General features: G+C 21.9%; 1 long non-coding RNA gene across 1 annotated transcript; it reads left to right on the top strand.

The window, feature by feature from the left end:
* Window positions 1-712: 712 nt before the first annotated feature.
* On the top strand, window positions 713-8,638 carry LOC143378106 (uncharacterized). Its single transcript, XR_013087510.1, has 2 exons — window positions 713-2,364; window positions 6,952-8,638. It is a non-coding gene; the product is annotated as an uncharacterized LOC143378106 (long non-coding RNA).
* Window positions 8,639-16,249: the final 7,611 nt, after the last annotated feature.

Raw genomic sequence — 16,249 nt, 5'->3', positions numbered from 1 at the left:
AAAGTAGGTAAATAAATACAGAAAAATAGGTAAATTAGGTAGAGAAAAAATAGGTGTATAAATAGAGAAAAATAGGTAAATAAACCAAAGGAAAAAAGGTAAATAAAAAAATAGGTATATAAATTAGAGGAAAAAATAGGTAAATAAACAGAGAAAAATAGTTAATGAAGTAGAGAAAACAAAGTAGGTAAATAAATACAGAAAAAAGAGGTAAATAAACTAGAGAAAAAATAGGTGTATAAATAGAGAAAAATAGCTAATTAAAAAAAATAGGTAAATAAATAGAGGGAAAAAACGTAAATAAATAGAGAAAACAAAGGAGGTAAATAAATCGAGAAAAATAGGTAAATAAACAGAGAAATAATTTGTAAATAAATTAGAGAAAAAAATAGATAAAGGAATTGGGAAAAATAGGTAATGAAGTAGAGAATACAAAGGAGGTAAATAAATACAGAAAATAGGTAAATAAATAGAGAAAAATAGGTAAATAATTTAGAGAAAAAAATAGGCAAATAAATAGAGAAAAATAGGTAATGAAGTAGAGAAAACAAAGTATGTAAATAAATACAGAAAAAAGAGGTAAATAACTAGAGAAAAATAGGTAAATAAATAGAGAAAAACAGGTAAATAAATAGAGAAAATATAGGTGTATAAATGAGAGAGAAAAATGGGTAAATATATGGAGAAAAATAGGTAAATAAATAGAGAAAAGGTAGGTAAATATAATAGAGAAAAAGTAGGTAAATAAACAGAGAAAAAATAGGTAAATTATCTAGAGAAAAATAGGTAAATAAATAGATAAAACAAAAGAGGTAAGTAAGTAGAGAAAAAAGTAGGTAAATAAATACAGAAAAATAGGTAAATTAGGTAGAGAAAAAATAGGTGTATAAATAGAGAAAATAGGTAAATAAACCAAAGGAAAAAAGGTAAATAAAAAAATAGGTATATAAATTAGAGGAAAAAATAGGTAAATAAACAGAGAAAAATAGTTAATGAAGTAGAGAAAACAAAGTAGGTAAATAAATACAGAAAAAAGAGGTAAAGAAACTAGAGAAAAAATAGGTGTATAAATAGAGAAAAATAGCTTTTTAAAAAAAATAGTTAAATAAATAGAGGGAAAAAGAGGTAAATAAATAGAGAAAACAAAGGAGGTAAATAAATAGAGAAAAAATAGGTAAATAAATTAGAGAAAAAAATAGATAAATAAATTAGAGGAAAAAATAGGTAAATAAACAGAGAAATAATTTGTAAATAAATTAGAGAAAAAAATAGATAAAGAAATTGGGAAAAATAGGTAATGAAGTAGAGAATACAAAGGAGGTAAATAAATACAGAAAATAGGTAAATAAATAGAGAAAAATAGGTAAATAATTTAGAGAAAAAAATAGGCAAGTAAATAGAGAAAAATAGGTAATGAAGTAGAGAAAACAAAGTAGGTAAATAAATACAGAAAAAAAAGAGGTAAATAACTAGAGAAAAATAGGTAAATAAATAGAGAAAAACAGGTAATAAATAGAGAAAATATAGGTGTATAAATGAGAGAGAAAAATAGGTAAATATATGGAGAAAAATAGGTAAATAAATAGAGAAAAGGTAGGTAAATATAATAGAGAAAAAGTAGGTAAATAAACAGAGAAAAAATAGGTAAATTATCTAGAGAAAAATAGGTAAATAAATAGATAAAACAAAAGAGGTAAATAAATAGAGAAAAAAGTAGGTAAATAAATACAGAAAAATAGGTAAATTAGGTAGAGAAAAAATAGGTGTATAAATAGAGAAAAATAGGTAAATAAACCAAAGGAAAAAAGGTAAATAAAAAAATAGGTATATAAATTAGAGGAAAAAATAGGTAAATAAACAGAGAAAAATAGTTAATGAAGTAGAGAAAACAAAGTAGGTAAATAAATACAGAAAAAAGAGGTAAAGAAACTAGAGAAAAAATAGGTGTATAAATAGAGAAAAATAGCTTTTTAAAAAAAATAGTTAAATAAATAGAGGGAAAAAGAGGTAAATAAATAGAGAAAACAAAGGAGGTAAATAAATAGAGAAAAAATAGGTAAATAAATTAGAGAAAAAAATAGATAAATAAATTAGAGGAAAAAATAGGTAAATAAACAGAGAAATAATTTGTAAATAAATTAGAGAAAAAAATAGATAAAGAAATTGGGAAAAATAGGTAATGAAGTAGAGAATACAAAGGAGGTAAATAAATACAGAAAATAGGTAAATAAATAGAGAAAAATAGGTAAATAATTTAGAGAAAAAAATAGGCAAATAAATAGAGAAAAATAGGTAATGAAGTAGAGAAAACAAAGTAGGTAAATAAATACAGAAAAAAAGAGGTAAATAACTAGAGAAAAATAGGTAAATAAATAGAGAAAAACAGGTAATAAATAGAGAAAATATAGGTGTATAAATGAGAGAGAAAAATAGGTAAATATATGGAGAAAAATAGGTAAATAAATAGAGAAAAGGTAGGTAAATATAATAGAGAAAAAGTAGGTAAATAAACAGAGAAAAAATAGGTAAATTATCTAGAGAAAAATAGGTAAATAAATAGATAAAACAAAAGAGGTAAATAAATAGAGAAAAAAGTAGGTAAATAAATACAGAAAAATAGGTAAATTAGGTAGAGAAAAAATAGGTGTATAAATAGAGAAAAATAGGTAAATAAACCAAAGGAAAAAAGGTAAATAAAAAAATAGGTATATAAATTAGAGGAAAAAATAGGTAAATAAACAGAGAAAAATAGTTAATGAAGTAGAGAAAACAAAGTAGGTAAATAAATACAGAAAAAAGAGGTAAAGAAACTAGAGAAAAAATAGGTGTATAAATAGAGAAAAATAGCTTTTTAAAAAAAATAGTTAAATAAATAGAGGGAAAAAGAGGTAAATAAATAGAGAAATCAAAGGAGGTAAATAAATAGAGAAAAAATAGGTAAATAAATTAGAGAAAAAAATAGATAAATAAATTAGAGGAAAAAATAGGTAAATAAACAGAGAAATAATTTGTAAATAAATTAGAGAAAAAAATAGATAAAGAAATTGGGAAAAATAGGTAATGAAGTAGAGAATACAAAGGAGGTAAATAAATACAGAAAATAGGTAAATAAATAGAGAAAAATAGGTAAATAATTTAGAGAAAAAAATAGGCAAATAAATAGAGAAAAATAGGTAATGAAGTAGAGAAAACAAAGTAGGTAAATAAATACAGAAAAAAGAGGTAAATAACTAGAGAAAAAATAGGTAAATAAATAGAGAAAAACAGGTAATAAATAGAGAAAATATAGGTGTATAAATGAGAGAGCAAAATAGGTAAATATATGGAGAAAAATAGGTAAATAAATAGAGAAAAGGTAGGTAAATATAATAGAGAAAAAGTAGGTAAATAAGCAGAGAAAAAATAGGTAAATTATCTAGAGAAAAATAGGTAAATAAATAGATAAAACAAAAGAGGTAAATAAATAGAGAAAAAAGTAGGTAAATAAATACAGAAAAATAGGTAAATTAGGTAGAGAAAAAATAGGTGTATAAATAGAGAAAAATAGGTAAATAAACCAAAGGAAAAAAGGTAAATAAAAAAATAGGTATATAAATTAGAGGAAAAAATAGGTAAATAAACAGAGAAAAATAGTTAATGAAGTAGAGAAAACAAAGTAGGTAAATAAATACAGAAAAAAGAGGTAAATAAACTAGAGAAAAAATAGGTGTATAAATAGAGAAAAATAGCTAATTAAAAAAAATAGGTAAATAAATAGAGGGAAAAAACGTAAATAAATAGAGAAAACAAAGGAGGTAAATAAATCGAGAAAAATAGGTAAATAAACAGAGAAATAATTTGTAAATAAATTAGAGAAAAAAATAGATAAAGGAATTGGGAAAAATAGGTAATGAAGTAGAGAATACAAAGGAGGTAAATAAATACAGAAAATAGGTAAATAAATAGAGAAAAATAGGTAAATAATTTAGAGAAAAAAATAGGCAAATAAATAGAGAAAAATAGGTAATGAAGTAGAGAAAACAAAGTATGTAAATAAATACAGAAAAAAGAGGTAAATAACTAGAGAAAAATAGGTAAATAAATAGAGAAAAACAGGTAAATAAATAGAGAAAATATAGGTGTATAAATGAGAGATAGGTAAATATATGGAGAAAAATAGGTAAATAAATAGAGAAAAGGTAGGTAAATATAATAGAGAAAAAGTAGGTAAATAAGCAGAGAAAAGATAGGTAAATTATTTAGAGAAAAATAGGTAAATAAATAGATAAAACAAAAGAGGTAAATAAATAGAGAAAAAAGTAGGTAAATAAATACAGAAAAATAGGTAAATTAAGTAGAGAAAAAAATAGGTGTATAAATAGAGAAAAATAGGTAAATAAACCAAAGGAAAAAAGGTAAATAAAAAAATAGGTATATAAATTAGAGGAAAAAATAGGTAAATAAACAGAGAAAAATAGTTAATGAAGTAGAGAAAACAAAGTAGGTAAATAAATACAGAAAAAAGAGGTAAATAAACTAGAGAAAAAATAGGTGTATAAATAGAGAAAAATAGCTAATTAAAAAAAATAGTTAAATAAATAGAGGGAAAAAAAGGTAAATAAATAGAGAAAACAAAGGAGGTAAATAAATAGAGAAAAAATAGGTAAATAAATTAGAGAAAAAAAATAGATAAATAAATTAGAGGAAAAAATAGGTAAATAAACAGAGAAATAATTTGTAAATAAATTAGAGAAAAAAATAGATAAAGAAATTGGGAAAAATAGGTAATGAAGTAGAGAATACAAAGCAGGTAAATAAATACAGAAAATAGGTAAATAAATAGAGAAAAATAGGTAAATAATTTAGAGAAAAAAATAGGCAAATAACTAGAGAAAAATAGGTAATGAAGTAGAGAAAACAAAGTAGGTAAATAAATACAGAAAAAAGAGGTAAATAACTAGAGAAAAAATAGGTAAATAAATAGAGAAAAACAGGTAAATAAATAGAGAAAATATAGGTGTATAAATGAGAGAGAAAAATAGGTAAGTATATGGAGAAAAATAGGTAAATAAATAGAGAAAAGGTAGGTAAATATAATAGAGAAAAAGTAGGTAAATAAGCAGAGAAAAGATAGGTAAATTATTTAGAGAAAAATAGGTAAATAAATAGATAAAACAAAAGAGGTAAATAAATAGAGAAAAAAGTAGGTAAATAAATACAGAAAAATAGGTAAATTAAGTAGAGAAAAAATAGGTGTATAAATAGAGAAAAATAGGTAAATAAACCAAAGGAAAAAAGGTAAATAAAAAAATAGGTATATAAATTAGAGGAAAAAATAGGTAAATAAACAGAGAAAAATAGTTAATGAAGTAGAGAAAACAAAGTAGGTAAATAAATACAGAAAAAGAGGTAAATAAACTAGAGAAAAAATAGGTGTATAAATAGAGAAAAATAGCTAATTAAAAAAAATAGTTAAATAAATAGAGGGAAAAAAAGGTAAATAAATAGAGAAAACAAAGGAGGTAAATAAATAGAGAAAAAATAGGTAAATAAATTAGAGAAAAAAAATAGATAAATAAATTAGAGGAAAAAATAGGTAAATAAACAGAGAAATAATTTGTAAATAAATTAGAGAAAAAAATAGATAAAGAAATTGGGAAAAATAGGTAATGAAGTAGAGAATACAAAGCAGGTAAATAAATACAGAAAATAGGTAAATAAATAGAGAAAAATAGGTAAATAATTTAGAGAAAAAAATAGGCAAATAACTAGAGAAAAATAGGTAATGAAGTAGAGAAAACAAAGTAGGTAAATAAATACAGAAAAAAGAGGTAAATAACTAGAGAAAAAATAGGTAAATAAATAGAGAAAAACAGGTAAATAAATAGAGAAAATATAGGTGTATAAATGAGAGAGAAAAATAGGTAAGTATATGGAGAAAAATAGGTAAATAAATAGAGAAAAGGTAGGTAAAAATAATAGAGAAAAAGTAGGTAAATAAGCAGAGAAAAAATAGGTAAATTATCTAGAGAAAAATAGGTAAATAAATAGATAAAACAAAAGAGGTAAATAAATAGAGAAAAGAGTAGGTAAATAAATACAGAAAAATAGGTAAATTAGGTAGAGAAAAAATAGGTGTATAAATAGAGAAAAATAGGTAAATAAACCAAAGGAAAAAAGGTAAATAAAAAAATAGGTATATAAATTAGAGGAAAAAATAGGTAAATAAACAGAGAAAAATAGTTAATGAAGTAGAGAAAACAAAGTAGGTAAATAAATACAGAAAAAAGAGGTAAATAAACTAGAGAAAAAATAGGTGTATAAATAGAGAAAAATAGCTAATTAAAAAAAATAGTTAAATAAATAGAGGGAAAAAAAGGTAAATAAATAGAGAAAACAAAGGAGGTAAATAAATAGAGAAAAAATAGGTAAATAAATTAGAGAAAAAAAATAGATAAATAAATTAGAGGAAAAAATAGGTAAATAAACAGAGAAATAATTTGTAAATAAATTAGAGAAAAAAATAGATAAAGAAATTGGGAAAAATAGGTAATGAAGTAGAGAATACAAAGCAGGTAAATAAATACAGAAAATAGGTAAATAAATAGAGAAAAATAGGTAAATAATTTAGAGAAAAAAATAGGCAAATAAATAGAGAAAAATAGGTAATGAAGTAGAGAAAACAAAGTAGGTAAATAAATACAGAAAAAAGAGGTAAATAACTAGAGAAAAAATAGGTAAATAAATAGAGAAAAACAGGTAAATAAATAGAGAAAATATAGGTGTATAAATGAGAGAGAAAAATAGGTAAATATATGGAGAAAAATAGGTAAATAAATAGAGAAAAGGTAGGTAAATATAATAGAGAAAAAGTAGGTAAATAAGCAGAGAAAAGATAGGTAAATTATTTAGAGAAAAATAGGTAAATAAATAGATAAAACAAAAGAGGTAAATAAATAGAGAAAAAAGTAGGTAAATAAATACAGAAAAATAGGTAAATTAGGTAGAGAAAAATAGGTGTATAAATAGAGAAAAATAGGTAAATAAACCAAAGGAAAAAAGGTAAATAAAAAAATAGGTATATAAATTAGAGGAAAAAATAGGTAAATAAACAGAGAAAAATAGTTAATGAAGTAGAGAAAACAAAGTAGGTAAATAAATACAGAAAAAAGAGGTAAATAAACTAGAGAAAAAATAGGTGTATAAATAGAGAAAAATAGCTAATTAAAAAAAATAGGTAAATAAATAGAGGGAAAAAACGTAAATAAATAGAGAAAACAAAGGAGGTAAATAAATAGAGAAAAAATAGGTAAATAAACAGAGAAATAATTTGTAAATAAATTAGAGAAAAAAATAGATAAAGAAATTGGGAAAAATAGGTAATGAAGTAGAGAATACAAAGGAGGTAAATAAATACAGAAAATAGGTAAATAAATAGAGAAAAATAGGTAAATAATTTAGAGAAAAAATAGGCAAATAAATAGAGAAAAATAGGTAATGAAGTAGAGAAAACAAAGTAGGTAAATAAATACAGAAAAAAGAGGTAAATAACTAGAGAAAAAGTAGGTAAATATATAGAGAAAAACAGGTAAATAAATAGAGAAAATATAGGTGTATAAATGAGAGAGAAAAATAGGTAAATATATGGAGAAAAATAGGTAAACAAATAGAGAAAAGGTAGGTAAATATAATAGAGAAAAAGTAGGTAAATAAGCAGAGAAAAAATAGGTAAATTATCTAGAGAAAAATAGGTAAATAAATAGATAAAACAAAAGAGGTAAATAAATAGAGAAAAAAGTAGGTAAATAAATACAGAAAAATAGGTAAATTAGGTAGAGAAAAAATAGGTGTATAAATAGAGAAAAATAGGTAAACAAACCAAAGGAAAAAAGGTAAATAAAAAAATAGGTATATAAATTAGAGGAAAAAATAGGTAAATAAACAGAGGAAAATAGTTAATGAAGTAGAGAAAACAAAGTAGGTAAATAAATACAGAAAAAAGAGGTAAATAAACTAGAGAAAATTAGGTGTATAAATAGAGAAAAATAGCTAATTAAAAAAAATAGGTAAATAAATAGAGGGAAAAAACGTAAATAAAGAGAGAAAACGAAGGAGGTAAATAAATAGAGAAAAAATAGGTAAATAAACAGAGAAATAATTTGTAAATAAATTAGAGAAAAAAATAGATAAAGAAATTGGGAAAAATAGGTAATAAAGTAGAGAAAACAAAGTAGGTAAATAAATACAGAAAAAAGAGGTAAATAAATAGAGAAAAAAGTAGGTAAATAAATACAGAAAAATGGGTAAATTAGGTAGAGAAAAAATAGGTGTATAATTAGAGAAAAATAGGTAAATAAACCAAAGGAAAAAAGGTAAATAAAAAATAGGTAAATAAATTAGAGGAAAAAATAGGTAAATAAACAGAGAAAAATAGGTAAATAAATAGAGAAAAGGTAGGTAAATATAATAGAGAAAAAGTAGGTAAATAAACAGAGAAAAATAGGTAAATTATCTAGAGAAAAAATAGGTGTATAAATATAGATAAATAGCTAAATAAATCAAAGAAAAAAAGGTAAATAAAACAATAGGTAAATAAATTAAAGGAAAAATAGGTAAATAAACCAAAGAAAAAAAGGTAAATAAAATATAGGTAAATAAATTAGAGGAAAAAATAGGTAAATAAACAGAGAAAAATAGTTAATGAAGTAGAGAAAACAAAGTAGGTAAATAAATACAGAAAAAAGAGGTAAATAAACTAGAGAAAAAATAGGTGTATAAATAGAGAAAAATAGCTAATTAAAAAAAATAGTTAAATAAATAGAGGGAAAAAAAGGTAAATAAATAGAGAAAACAAAGGAGGTAAATAAATAGAGAAAAATAGGTAAATAAATTAGAGAATAAAATAGATAAATAAATTAGAGGAAAAAATAGGTAAATAAACAGAGAAATAATTTGTAAATAAATTAGAGAAAAAAATAGATAAAGAAATTGGGAAAAATAGGTAATGAAGTAGAGAATACAAAGGAGGTAAATAAATACAGAAAATAGGTAAATAAATAGAGAAAAATAGGTAAATAATTTAGAGAAAAAAATAGGCAAATAAATAGAGAAAAATAGGTAATGAAGTAGAGAAAACAAAGTAGGTAAATAAATACAGAAAAAAGAGGTAAATAACTAGAGAAAAAATAGGTAAATAAATAGAGAAAAACAGGTAAATAAATAGAGAAAATATAGGTGTATAAATGAGAGAGAAAAATAGGTAAATATATGGAGAAAAATAGGTAAATAAATAGAGAAAAGGTAGGTAAATATAATAGAGAAAAAGTAGGTAAATAAGCAGAGAAAAAATAGGTAAATTATCTAGAGAAAAATAGGTAAATAAATAGATAAAACAAAAGAGGTAAATAAATAGAGAAAAAAGTAGGTAAATAAATACAGAAAAATAGGTAAATTAGGTAGAGAAAAAATAGGTGTATAAATAGAGAAAAATAGGTAAATAAACCAAAGGAAAAAAGGTAAATAAAAAAATAGGTATATAAATTAGAGGAAAAAATAGGTAAATAAACAGAGAAAAATAGTTAATGAAGTAGAGAAAACAAAGTAGGTAAATAAATACAGAAAAAAGAGGTAAATAAACTAGAGAAAAAATAGGTGTATAAATAGAGAAAAATAGCTAATTAAAAAAAATAGTTAAATAAATAGAGGGAAAAAAAGGTAAATAAATAGAGAAAACAAAGGAGGTAAATAAATAGAGAAAAAATAGGTAAATAAACAGAGAAATAATTTGTAAATAAATTAGAGAAAAAAATAGATAAAGAAATTGGGAAAAATAGGTAATGAAGTAGAGAATACAAAGGAGGTAAATAAATACAGAAAATAGGTAAATAAATAGAGAAAAATAGGTAAATAATTTAGAGAAAAAAATAGGCAAATAAATAGAGAAAAATAGGTAATGAAGTAGAGAAAACAAAGTAGGTAAATAAATACAGAAAAAAGAGGTAAATAAATAGAGAAAAAAGTAGGTAAATAAATACAGAAAAATGGGTAAATTAGGTAGAGAAAAAATAGGTGTATAATTAGAGAAAAATAGGTAAATAAACCAAAGGAAAAAAGGTAAATAAAAAATAGGTAAATAAATTAGAGGAAAAAATAGGTAAATAAACAGAGAAAAATAGGTAAATAAATAGAGAAAAGGTAGGTAAATATAATAGAGAAAAAGTAGGTAAATAAACAGAGAAAAATAGGTAAATTATCTAGAGAAAAAATAGGTGTATATATATAGATAAATAGCTAAATAAATCAAAGAAAAAAAGGTAAATAAAACAATAGGTAAATAAATTAAAGGAAAAATAGGTAAATAAACCAAAGAAAAAAAGGTAAATAAAATATAGGTAAATAAATTAGAGGAAAAAATAGGTAAATAAACAGAGAAAAATAGTTAATGAAGTAGAGAAAACAAAGTAGGTAAATAAATACAGAAAAAAGAGGTAAATAAACTAGAGAAAAAATAGGTGTATAAATAGAGAAAAATAGCTAATTAAAAAAAATAGTTAAATAAATAGAGGGAAAAAAAGGTAAATAAATAGAGAAAACAAAGGAGGTAAATAAATAGAGAAAAATAGGTAAATAAATTAGAGAATAAAATAGATAAATAAATTAGAGGAAAAAATAGGTAAATAAACAGAGAAATAATTTGTAAATAAATTAGAGAAAAAAATAGATAAAGAAATTGGGAAAAATAGGTAATGAAGTAGAGAATACAAAGGAGGTAAATAAATACAGAAAATAGGTAAATAAATAGAGAAAAATAGGTAAATAATTTAGAGAAAAAAATAGGCAAATAAATAGAGAAAAATAGGTAATGAAGTAGAGAAAACAAAGTAGGTAAATAAATACAGAAAAAAGAGGTAAATAACTAGAGAAAAAATAGGTAAATAAATAGAGAAAAACAGGTAAATAAATAGAGAAAATATAGGTGTATAAATGAGAGAGAAAAATAGGTAAATATATGGAGAAAAATAGGTAAATAAATAGAGAAAAGGTAGGTAAACATAATAGAGAAAAAGTAGGTAAATAAGCAGAGAAAAAATAGGTAAATTATCTAGAGAAAAATAGGTAAATAAATAGATAAAACAAAAGAGGTAAATAAATAGAGAAAAAAGTAGGTAAATAAATACAGAAAAATAGGTAAATTAGGTAGAGAAAAAATAGGTGTATAAATAGAGAAAAATAGGTAAATAAACCAAAGGAAAAAAGGTAAATAAAAAAATAGGTATATAAATTAGAGGAAAAAATAGGTAAATAAACAGAGAAAAATAGTTAATGAAGTAGAGAAAACAAAGTAGGTAAATAAATACAGAAAAAAGAGGTAAATAAACTAGAGAAAAAATAGGTGTATAAATAGAGAAAAATAGCTAATTAAAAAAAATAGTTAAATAAATAGAGGGAAAAAAGGTAAATAAATAGAGAAAACAAAGGAGGTAAATAAATAGAGAAAAAATAGGTAAATAAATTAGAGAAAAAAAATAGATAAATAAATTAGAGGAAAAAATAGGTAAATAAACAGAGAAATAATTTGTAAATAAATTAGAGAAAAAAATAGATAAAGAAATTGGGAAAAATAGGTAATGAAGTAGAGAATACAAAGCAGGTAAATAAATACAGAAAATAGGTAAATAAATAGAGAAAAATAGGTAAATAATTTAGAGAAAAAAATAGGCAAATAAATAGAGAAAAATAGGTAATGAAGTAGAGAAAACAAAGTAGGTAAATAAATACAGAAAAAAGAGGTAAATAACTAGAGAAAAAATAGGTAAATAAATAGAGAAAAACAGGTAAATAAATAGAGAAAATATAGGTGTATAAATGAGAGAGAAAAATAGGTAAATATATGGAGAAAAATAGGTAAATAAATAGAGAAAAGGTAGGTAAATATAATAGAGAAAAAGTAGGTAAATAAGAAGAGAAAAAATAGGTAAATTATCTAGAGAAAAATAGGTAAATAAATAGATAAAACAAAAGAGGTAAATAAATAGAGAAAAAAGTAGGTAAATAAATACAGAAAAATAGGTAAATTAGGTAGAGAAAAATAGGTGTATAAATAGAGAAAAATAGGTAAATAAACCAAAGGAAAAAAGGTAAATAAAAAAATAGGTATATAAATTAGAGGAAAAAATAGGTAAATAAACAGAGAAAAATAGTTAATGAAGTAGAGAAAACAAAGTAGGTAAATAAATACAGAAAAAAGTGGTAAATAAACTAGAGAAAAAATAGGTGTATAAATAGAGAAAAATAGCTAATTAAAAAAAATAGGTAAATAAATAGAGGGAAAAAACGTAAATAAATAGAGAAAACAAAGGAGGTAAATAAATAGAGAAAAAATAGGTAAATAAACAGAGAAATAATTTGTAAATAAATTAGAGAAAAAAATAGATAAAGAAATTGGGAAAAATAGGTAATGAAGTAGAGAATACAAAGGAGGTAAATAAATACAGAAAATAGGTAAATAAATAGAGAAAAATAGGTAAATAATTTAGAGAAAAAAATAGGCAAATAAATAGAGAAAAATAGGTAATGAAGTAGAGAAAACAAAGTAGGTAAATAAATACAGAAAAAAGAGGTAAATAACTAGAGAAAAAGTAGGTAAATATATAGAGAAAAACAGGTAAATAAATAGAGAAAATATAGGTGTATAAATGAGAGAGAAAAATAGGTAAATATATGGAGAAAAATAGGTAAACAAATAGAGAAAAGGTAGGTAAATATAATAGAGAAAAAGTAGGTAAATAAGCAGAGAAAAAATAGGTAAATTATCTAGAGAAAAATAGGTAAATAAATAGATAAAACAAAAGAGGTAAATAAATAGAGAAAAAAGTAGGTAAATAAATACAGAAAAATAGGTAAATTAGGTAGAGAAAAAATAGGTGTATAAATAGAGAAAAATAGGTAAACAAACCAAAGGAAAAAAGGTAAATAAAAAAATAGGTATATAAATTAGAGGAAAAAATAGGTAAATAAACAGAGAAAAATAGTTAATGAAGTAGAGAAAACAAAGTAGGTAAATAAATACAGAAAAAAGAGGTAAATAAACTAGAGAAAATTAGGTGTATAAATAGAGAAAAATAGCTAATTAAAAAAAATAGGTAAATAAATAGAGGGAAAAAACGTAAATAAAGAGAGAAAACAAAGGAGGTAAATAAATAGAGAAAAAATAGGTAAATAAACAGAGAAATAATTTGTAAATAAATTAGAGAAAAAAATAGATAAAGAAATTGGGAAAAATAGGTAATGAAGTAGAGAATACAAAGGAGGTAAATAAATACAGAAAATAGGTAAATAAATAGAGAAAAATAGGTAAATAATTTAGAGAAAAAAATAGGCAAATAAATAGAGAAAAATAGGTAATGAAGTAGAGAAAACAAAGTAGGTAAATACATACAGAAAAAAGAGGTAAATAAATAGAGAAAAAAGTAGGTAAATAAATACAGAAAAATGGGTAAATTAGGTAGAGAAAAAATAGGTGTATAATTAGAGAAAAATAGGTAAATAAACCAAAGGAAAAAAGGTAAATAAAAAATAGGTATATAAATTAGAGGAAAAAATAGGTAAATAAACAGAGAAAAATAGGTAAATAAATAGAGAAAAGGTAGGTAAATATAATAGAGAAAAAGTAGGTAAATAAACAGAGAAAAATAGGTAAATTATCTAGAGAAAAAATAGGTGTATAAATATAGATAAATAGCTAAATAAATCAAAGAAAAAAAGGTAAATAAAACAATAGGTAAATAAATTAAAGGAAAAATAGGTAAATAAACCAAAGAAAAAAAGGTAAATAAAATATAGGTAAATAAATTAGAGGAAAAAATAGGTAAATAAACAGAGAAAAATAGTTAATGAAGTAGAGAAAACAAAGTAGGTAAATAAATACAGAAAAAAGAGGTAAATAAACTAGAGAAAAAATAGGTGTATAAATAGAGAAAAATAGCTAATTAAAAAAAATAGTTAAATAAATAGAGGGAAAAAAAGGTAAATAAATAGAGAAAACAAAGGAGGTAAATAAATAGAGAAAAATAGGTAAATAAATTAGAGAATAAAATAGATAAATAAATTAGAGGAAAAAATAGGTAAATAAACAGAGAAATAATTTGTAAATAAATTAGAGAAAAAAATAGATAAAGAAATTGCGAAAAATAGGTAATGAAGTAGAGAATACAAAGGAGGTAAATAAATACAGAAAATAGGTAAATAAATAGAGAAAAATAGGTAAATAATTTAGAGAAAAAAATAGGCAAATAAATAGAGAAAAATAGGTAATGAAGTAGAGAAAACAAAGTAGGTAAATAAATACAGAAAAAGAGGTAAATAACTAGAGAAAAAATAGGTAAATAAATAGAGAAAAACAGGTAAATAAATAGAGAAAATATAGGTGTATAAATGAGAGAGAAAAATAGGTAAATATATGGAGAAAAATAGGTAAATAAATAGAGAAAAGGTAGGTAAATATAATAGAGAAAAAGTAGGTAAATAAGCAGAGAAAAAATAGGTAAATTATCTAGAGAAAAATAGGTAAATAAATAGATAAAACAAAAGAGGTAAATAAATAGAGAAAAAAGTATGTAAATAAATACAGAAAAATAGGTAAATTAGGTAGAGAAAAATAGGTGTATAAATAGAGAAAAATAGGTAAATAAACCAAAGGAAAAAAGGTAAATAAAAAAATAGGTATATAAATTAGAGGAAAAAATAGGTAAATAAATAGAGAAAAATAGGTAATGAAGTAGAGAAAACAAAGTAGGTAAATAAATACAGAAAAAAGAGGTAAATAACTAGAGAAAAAATAGGTAAATAAATAGAGAAAAATAGCTAATTAAAAAAAATAGGTAAATAAATAGAGGGAAAAAACGTAAATAAATAGAGAAAACAAAGGAGGTAAATAAATAGAGAAAAAATAGGTAAATAAACAGAGAAATAATTTGTAAATAAATTAGAGAAAAAAATAGATAAAGAAATTGGGAAAAATAGGTAATGAAGTAGAGAATACAAAGGAGGTAAATAAATACAGAAAATAGGTAAATAAATAGAGAAAAATAGGTAAATAATTTAGAGAAAAAAATAGGCAAATAAATAGAGAAAAATAGGTAATGAAGTAGAGAAAACAAAGTAGGTAAATAAATACAGAAGAAAGAGGTAAATAAATAGAGAAAAAAGTAGGTAAATAAATACAGAAAAATGGGTAAATTAGGTAGAGAAAAAATAGGTGTATAATTAGAGAAAAATAGATAAATAAACCAAAGGAAAAAAGGTAAATAAAAAATAGGTAAATAAATTAGAGGAAAAAATAGGTAAATAAACAGAGAAAAATAGGTAAATATATGGAGAAAAATAGGTAAATAAATAGAGAAAAGGTAGGTAAATATAATAGAGAAAAATAGGTAAATTATCTAGAGAAAAAATAGGTGTATAAATATAGATAAATAGCTAAATAAATCAAAGAAAAAAAGGTAAATAAAACAATAGGTAAATAAATTAAAGGAAAAATAGGTAAATAAACCAAAGAAAAAAAGGTAAATAAAATATAGGTAAATAAATTAGAGGAAAAAATAGGTAAATAAACAGAGAAAAATAGTTAATGAAGTAGAGAAAACAAAGTAGGTAAATAAATACAGAAAAAAGAGGTAAATAAACTAGAGAAAAAATAGGTGTATAAATAGAGAAAAATAGCTAATTAAAAAAAATAGTTAAATAAATAGAGGGAAAAAAGGTAAATAAATAGAGAAAACAAAGGAGGTAAATAAATAGAGAAAAATAGGTAAATAAATTAGAGAATAAAATAGATAAATAAATTAGAGGAAAAAATAGGTAAATAAACAGAGAAATAATTTGTAAATAAAGTAGAGAAAAAAATAGATAAAGAAATTGGGAAAAATAGGTAATGAAGTAGAGAATACAAAGGAGGTAAATAAATACAGAAAGTAGGTAAATAAATAGAGAAAAATAGGTAAATAATTTAGAGAAAAAAATAGGCAAATAAATAGAGAAAAATAGGTAATGAAGTAGAGAAAACAAAGTAGGTAAATAAATACAGAAAAAAGAGGTAAATAACTAGAGAAAAAATAGGTAAATAAATAGAGAAAAACAGGTAAATAAATAGAGAAAATATAGGTGTATAAATGAGAGAGAAAAATAGGTAAATATATGGAGAAAAATAGGTAAATAAATAGAGAAAAGGTAGGTAAATATAATAGAGAAAAAGTAGGTAAATAAACAGAGA

This window comes from Andrena cerasifolii, unplaced genomic scaffold, assembly GCF_050908995.1.
Source record: "Andrena cerasifolii isolate SP2316 unplaced genomic scaffold, iyAndCera1_principal scaffold0287, whole genome shotgun sequence".
NCBI classification, from domain to species: Eukaryota; Metazoa; Arthropoda; class Insecta; order Hymenoptera; family Andrenidae; genus Andrena; species Andrena cerasifolii.
Note: the sequence above shows the minus strand (reverse complement) of the source record. Positions and strands in the feature narration are given on the sequence as shown.